At 38.1% G+C, this 6,885-nt stretch overlaps 1 long non-coding RNA gene and 1 other non-coding gene across 5 annotated transcripts in view; both read left to right on the top strand.

Annotated features, from left to right (window-relative positions):
- The window catches only part of LOC117951126, an 8,943-nt gene that overhangs the window by 784 nt on the left and 1,274 nt on the right, over positions 1-6,885 (top strand). Inside the window, exon 1 of one of the 4 annotated variants that reach the window (XR_004658064.1) lies at positions 6,357-6,394. The exons of 2 other annotated variants lie outside the window; for them this stretch is intronic. This is a non-coding gene — a long non-coding RNA (uncharacterized LOC117951126). Of the gene's footprint in view, positions 1-6,356; positions 6,395-6,885 lie in introns of those variants that run through there. One more of the 4 variants, XR_004658063.1, reaches the window with a different exon arrangement.
- On the top strand, positions 6,639-6,718 carry LOC117951145. The gene has a single exon (XR_004658071.1). It is a non-coding gene; the product is annotated as a small nucleolar RNA SNORD74 (small nucleolar RNA).

Here is a 6,885-nt window from a genome sequence, read left to right on the forward strand (position 1 = left end):
GTTCCATTTATTTCTGAGGTTGTGGTTAGTACACCATTTGTCTGTTACTCTTCTCCCCTCCATTTTAATGTGATATATTTCTGTTCCCCTTAGAATGCAGCAGTTTGCCAATGACCATCTGGATGATCCAAAGGAGGAATAGGAAGTCATGTGGTCTGAGACAAAAATAAAGCTTTTTGGTCTAAACTTCACTCGCTGTGTTTGGAGGAAGAAGGATGAGTACAACCCCAAGAACACCATCCCAACCGTGAAGCATGGAGGTGGAAAATCATTAAGCGATGCTTTTCTGCAAAGGGGACAGGGCGACTGCACTGTATTGAGGGGAGGATGGATGGGGCCCTGTATCGCGAGATCTTGGCCAACCACCTCCTTCCCTCAGTAAGAGCATGGAAGATTGGTTGTGGCCTTATACTGTGTTTGTGTATATGTATAGTAATATTAACTGTCTATAGTTGTGGTTGAGCCTTCCAGCATGGCAATGACCCGTACACACAGCCAGGGCAACTAAGGATTAGCTCTGCAAGAAGCAGCTCAAGGTCCTGGAGTGACCTAGCCAGTCTCAGACCTGAACCCAATAGAAAATCTTTGGAGGGAGCTAGAAGTCTGTATTGCCCAGTGACAGCCCTGAAACCTAAGGTCTGTATGGAGGAGTGGGCAAAAATCCCCGCTGCAGTGTGTAAACCTGCTCAAGAACTACAGGAAATGTATAATCTCTGTAATTGCAAACAAAGGTTTCTGTACCAAATATTAAGTTCTGCTTTTCTAATGTATCAAATGGCTATGCAATAAAACGGAAAATAATTAAATAAAGCGGTTTGTTTTTTTGTTTTTTTATTTTATTTTTTCTTGATTTTTGTTATATTTTGCAGGTGGTAGCCTGCTCTGGACCAGTAGCTGCAAAGAATAAATTGCCATGTTTACTTGGCTGGGTTTGATCAACATGGTTTCGTGCAACCAAATCAAAACTCTATTCAGCCAGGATGACTTGGATATCCCGACTTAATCCCTTATCCTGTCTTCATGCAACAGGCCCCATGTCTGGCAATGCTAGACTACTATAGAAGCATCCGTAAACTTTCTATTTCTGAGTGCCTGTTGTGGTCGGCTGCAGGGTAGAACGTGATCAATTAAACTACTAGATTTTTGTTGTTATTTCCGATTAGCATTGCCTCAAGTATCTTTGCTAAAAACGTCAGATTCAGAGAGGAAAAACTACATGACCGTTGTGTTTATATGAAGGCTACAATAGGGAAAACTTGACCAATTTAGAAATTCCGCCTTTGTGAGCATCTCAGGCTTCCTCATAGGCTTAATTTGTCTCTGATTCAATTACAAAAAATATACATGATATTAGTTCCTACTCAATGGAATTTTTTTTTTTTTTTTTTTTAATATAAACCGCAGAAATTTTGATGGGCAATGTACAGCGGAAATTAACTTAAACAATGGGTCAGTTCCAGCAACTGTCCCAGTGAGTCACTGTGCATAATACCAGGGCTTCTACGCGGAAAGCAGTTTTGAATACACCTGTGCTTTTCCTGCTATTATATACTTTTTTAATTTATTGTAGGCCTACAACAGTGATGTAAACATGCAAGGCACAATGTGTTTGTACATTTATCAAAATGTGTTGACTGCTTTGTGGTGAAGACAATATATACAACAAAACATGGAAAATAAAGATACTATGGGTCTTTTTTAACAAGTAGGGAATGTAAGTCCCACAAATAAGAGTATCAATCTCTTTAAGCTAATTTTTCCAACTGTTGTGGGGTTTCACCTTTAAATACGTTGCACCTATGGAAAAAATAAAAATAAAAAAATTACAGTGTTCAAAGTAATTTATCAAGAATTCTTAATTCTTTTAAAAGACAGCCACGGGTTATTAATCGGTTCACACTGAAAGAAAAAATGTCATGCAGTCTCAATATCGCTGTTACAGAAAACACAGGACTTGGACTACTTTCCCAATTAAATTTTACATGTAGGAAGTGATATGATAGATAAATATCATTTAATATTTTAAATGTCACTTCTTTGGCTTTTGGTGGGAGAGTATAGGATAAGTATTATTTCCTAATCTTTCGTGCCTCTTATGGTCTCGGAATATTTTCTTTATTTGAAAGGGAAAATATTTTATACATTCCTATCAAACTTGTTGAACTGTTGGCTGTTCAAACTGACACCTTCAACACAAAGAGTCCTCAACTCTGACATAACATTTGCATGTACCAAAAGTTGATGCCATTGTATGAAAGGGAATTGGAATGGCTTTAATCACTTCAGTGTATTCTCTAAATGAACAATGAAGACTACATTTGTCACAGAATTCGGTGTGGTTTCAAATCTCACCAGATCCATCCATTGACTGAGACACAGTCCAAATTCCTTTTTCCATCCAAGTGCCTAGAAACAATGACTTCATTGGATAAGATGTACTTGTTGTTGGAGAGAAGTTTTATCCTGAGAAGTAATATTGTGTTTCTAAATCAAAATCCAATAGATGAGAACTTGCTGGTGAACATCTGATAACTTTGTTGGCAGTTTACATAGATCATTATCACATTTCCTTATAAAATCAATATCTCCCAAATTTTGGAAATTTGTGTCCGGTATGGTAAACCAAAAGGAGCTTTTTTTGTACATGACCAAAAAATCAATTAGTATTTAGTTCAACCTCTTCAACACTCTTAGTCCCATCCACGTTCCTAATATAATCACATATTTTTATCAAGATAAAGTTCAAATTTGTTTTGTTAATAAGTTGAGCCATTTTGTCTGAAATCTCCAATGAAAATGCAGGATATAACTCTTGAATGGCTTTCCATTTTAGATAAAAGCATCCTTCCAAATATAGTTATGTCCCTCTCTACCTACTATGACAAAAAAAAAAAGTCTGGGTCTGCTTATATCATAGGCTTATACACATAGACACTTAAAGAGGTGATGGAGTGCAAAACCGATTTTACCTTGTCATGAATAACAACGGTTTGGTCGTTAAATAAGACATACAACCTCAAAATCCCATTGACACCCCTGGCCTCTAAAAATCTCACAATTTGAAACTGCCTCTGAAAACGGGCAGATCTCAACGAGCCACATAGTTGACGTCAACTATGTGGCTCCTCCTTATTTGGCTCAGGTCTCTATCTTAGTCACGCCTCGAAATTTACAACGGCTACACCACTGACATGAGATCAGCTAGTCTTCTGTTCTAGGTCACGCACATCTCAGAAATTCTATACATTGTTCTTCTGCTATTTCATCACTAAATTCACTACTTTTGTATGCTTAAAACAACTATGAGGTCAAATATGTGCCGTTTTACGGAAATGTATTGTCAATTGCAAATTTTGTCTGACTGTGGCGGTATTCGGGACAAGTGGGAGGCGGAGTACACCGTGTGCAAAGCTAGCACGTATGTTTCAGTGTCTAATAAAGGTGCTGGAGATCTCAAAGCTCACATGGACACTGGGACACCTTATCTTATTACATTGAAAAGGTTTTAAGAGATATTTAGTTAAAGCTGGATTTTTAAGCTGAAACAGCATAGGTCGTATTTAGAACATTGTTTTATTTATTTATTTATTTGAAAAGTGCTATTTTGTTACAGGTTGTTTCATATTTTATTACATAAGTTATTTTTATACCATTGAGGCATAATAAAGCATGTTCCTCTGAGAAGCCTGTCTGAATTTGAGTTTTGAGGCCGAGCCAAGTGTCCTCTTTTTTGGAAATGAAAATACCATGTGGACACCATGGATGTCTTCATGGCGGTTTTTCACTGCGTGGTATCTACTCGACTCGCCTCGACTCTACACGCCTTTTCGGGTTTTCCAGTACAAAAAAAAGTCCCTGGGACCTGCTACCAGGTACTTTTTGTAGTACCGCCTCAGTCGAGGTTCCAAAGGAGCTGAGGTGATACCAAAAGGTGACGTGGAAACCTGCAGACTACTGATTGGTCGGAGAGTACCGTCACTAATCACTGTGTTTTTAGCAAAAAAGAGTGCGGAGTGTGTGAGTGTGTCCGGAACATACACGACATTTTAAAAAAAAAAATCTAGCCAGACACCAACAGATTATCAACTCTGCACTATTCTCACTTTTCAACTGTTCAATATTAAGGGCTATTGGGGGCTTTTGCATGTCGTTTCCAATATTGCACACTGTTACTTAAAAAAAAAAAAGACAATATTTTCAAGAAATGTTTTTATTTAACTTTTCAAGTAACGCATTAAACCCTCCCGTACTTCCCGGCGTCTGTGTACATTTTGATAGTTTTTTTTTTTTCTTTGAACCACAAAACGAAATAACGTGAAAAAACACCTTTTTTCTTTCGAACATCAGCAATAACTGCAACAAAACGTTTCCAGTGACTTTTAAACAGTCCTGCTTATTGACTTGGATGGATCTTTGCCCGTTCCTCTGTACTGAACAGCTTCAACTCTCGGATGTTGGTGGGTTTCCTCACATGAGCTGCTTGATTCCTCATCCTTCAACAACATGTCAATCATTTTAAGGTCAGAACTTTTGACTTGGCCTTTCCAAAACATTCATTTTATTCTTCTTTAAGGTAGGTGGGTAAATTTATTTTGTCACAACATAACAGGTTATATAGTGTAAAGTATAAATTGAGTTTGTAACGCCCTTCTGCTACATAGCAGACTATATACATTAATGTACTGTAGAAGCAATTATAAAAATGGTAAACAGAAATAAACTGTAATCAGTGGAGCAGTGCTGAGGATGAATTAGAGTTTAAGATTCTGATAGCTTTGGGAGAAAAGCTGCTCTGCAGTCTGGAGGTGAGGCAGCAGGAACTTCTATGTCTCTTCCCAGAAGGCAGCAGGCTGAACAGGTTGTGGCTGGGTGAGTACTGTCCCTTAGTATCTTTTGAGCTCTGCGTATGCACCTCACCTCACCAATATCACTGATGCTCGGGAGATGGGTAACAATGATCTTCTGAGCAGTTTTAATCTCCTGCTGCAGAGCCTTCAGGTCCTGATCCTGGTCCTGGGCCGTGCACATCCCATGCCAGTTTGTGATGTTTCCAGTCAGGATGCTTTCTATTGCTCCTCTGTAAAAGCTGACAAGAACTTGGCGTTGGAATTTTGCCTTCTTATACTTCCTCAAGAAATACAGTCATTCTTGAGCTTTCTTCACCAGCGTGGAGATGTGAGACGACCATGTCAGGTTCTCTGTGATGCGGATTCCCAGGAACTTGAAACTGTCCTCCTCAGCACCACTGATTAAATTGAGTTATGTTCATCTGTTGCTGACCATCTTGGTGATGTTATTTTAGGCAAATAAGGAATTATTAAATTGTTCAATTTTTTTCCCATTATGTTCACTTGCAGAATAGTTAAGTTTAGTTTAAAGCTCCCTTTGTTGTTAATCTGTTATTTTATGCAAATAATAAATGAATCCATTTATTTTATTAAAATGTTTAGAATATGTTCACTTGCTTGTTGTCTATTACACACACCCCACTGGACCGGTGGCCTATATGTGAGACATTTAATAAAATAAATTTGTGAATGTTACAGTCAACTCTTAAAACTGTTCACGCAGTATAATGGCACACCTGGAAATCAGCCAATCAGACATTATGAGGAGAAAGAGGTCATTTTAAGCAACAGGGCTAAGAAACGTGATTTGTGAAAGAACAGTTATAATGAAAATAAAGAAAACTGTTTAGCTTTCCAAAATTACAGAAAATAAAACTTAATTTCTACATTATCTCCATATGACAGTATCTAGCACAAAGCAGGCATGGTGCAACCCCTGCTGGTATGTTTTTGAAATCGTTGGAACTGCCCTTGGTCCATTACGTTGCAATTAACCCCATTAAATATTAATTTAATTATATATTCCAACTATATCCAACCACACAATGCGCTCATTAAAAGTGGCTGGTGATGTCTACGTGGATGGGCAAGATATTAAATACCTAATAAACTACTGTTGCTAACATATTTCTTTCGTTCTAGGTTTATATCAGCCTATTTATTGATTGATTGTTTTCTTTTTCTAACGTTACTCTGGTATAACGTTAGTGCTGCATATTATGCCCGTTCTAAAAGATTGGCTTTTATTTTTATAAGCTATGTTTACTATTACTTCCGGGTCACTTAGGCCCACCTTTCTTTCTTTTAATGTTGATCTTCAAACAGAGAAATGAAAATAGTATCAAAACGTACACGGACCATCACAGTCATTGTCACAAGCCTCTCCATGACTCTCAGAAAGAACTGTCTATACATGAATAGCCAACAGAGGCGCTAACCGTTGAACCTTGGAAAACCGTCAAACCTTTTCCCATCAGCCAGTGCGACATCCCTTATAAATACGCTCCGCACCCTCTGCCAGTCCTCATTCCTCCGCTGTCCACTTGGTAAATATGATGTCTTCTAATTATGATGTGGTCGATTTCTTGAACTTTAGCTGTAAACAAAGGTGGTGAGATTCAGTTTCTTTATTCATTGTTCTGCGTAAATGTTGTGTCTCCCAGATTGAAATAACGGAAACGTAGGAACGTTAGGCCTCTAATGCCACCACGTGACTTATTGCGCGTGTTAAGATGCTAATTAGCAAACGAGCTAATCTTCCATCTATATCCAGTAACTAGCCACAGTATTCCCATGATACATGATGAAATAAATGTTGGTAGGGACATCTGAATTTATGTGAAGAATGCCAACATCTCTGACTGCATGGGACAAGGATTAAAATGAAACTTCTTGTCAATTTGCTGCGCAGCTCTTGGCTGTTACAGCTAATTATAGTTAGCTAAACTGCAAAGCGGTAGCATTTTTGTAATGTTATCGTTACTTTGCTTTTGGTTACAGGCCTTTCGACTGGATGGCTGTACAAATGAAAGTGGAC

This window comes from Etheostoma cragini, chromosome 9 (genome assembly GCF_013103735.1).
Source record: "Etheostoma cragini isolate CJK2018 chromosome 9, CSU_Ecrag_1.0, whole genome shotgun sequence".
NCBI lineage: Eukaryota > Metazoa > Chordata > Actinopteri > Perciformes > Percidae > Etheostoma > Etheostoma cragini.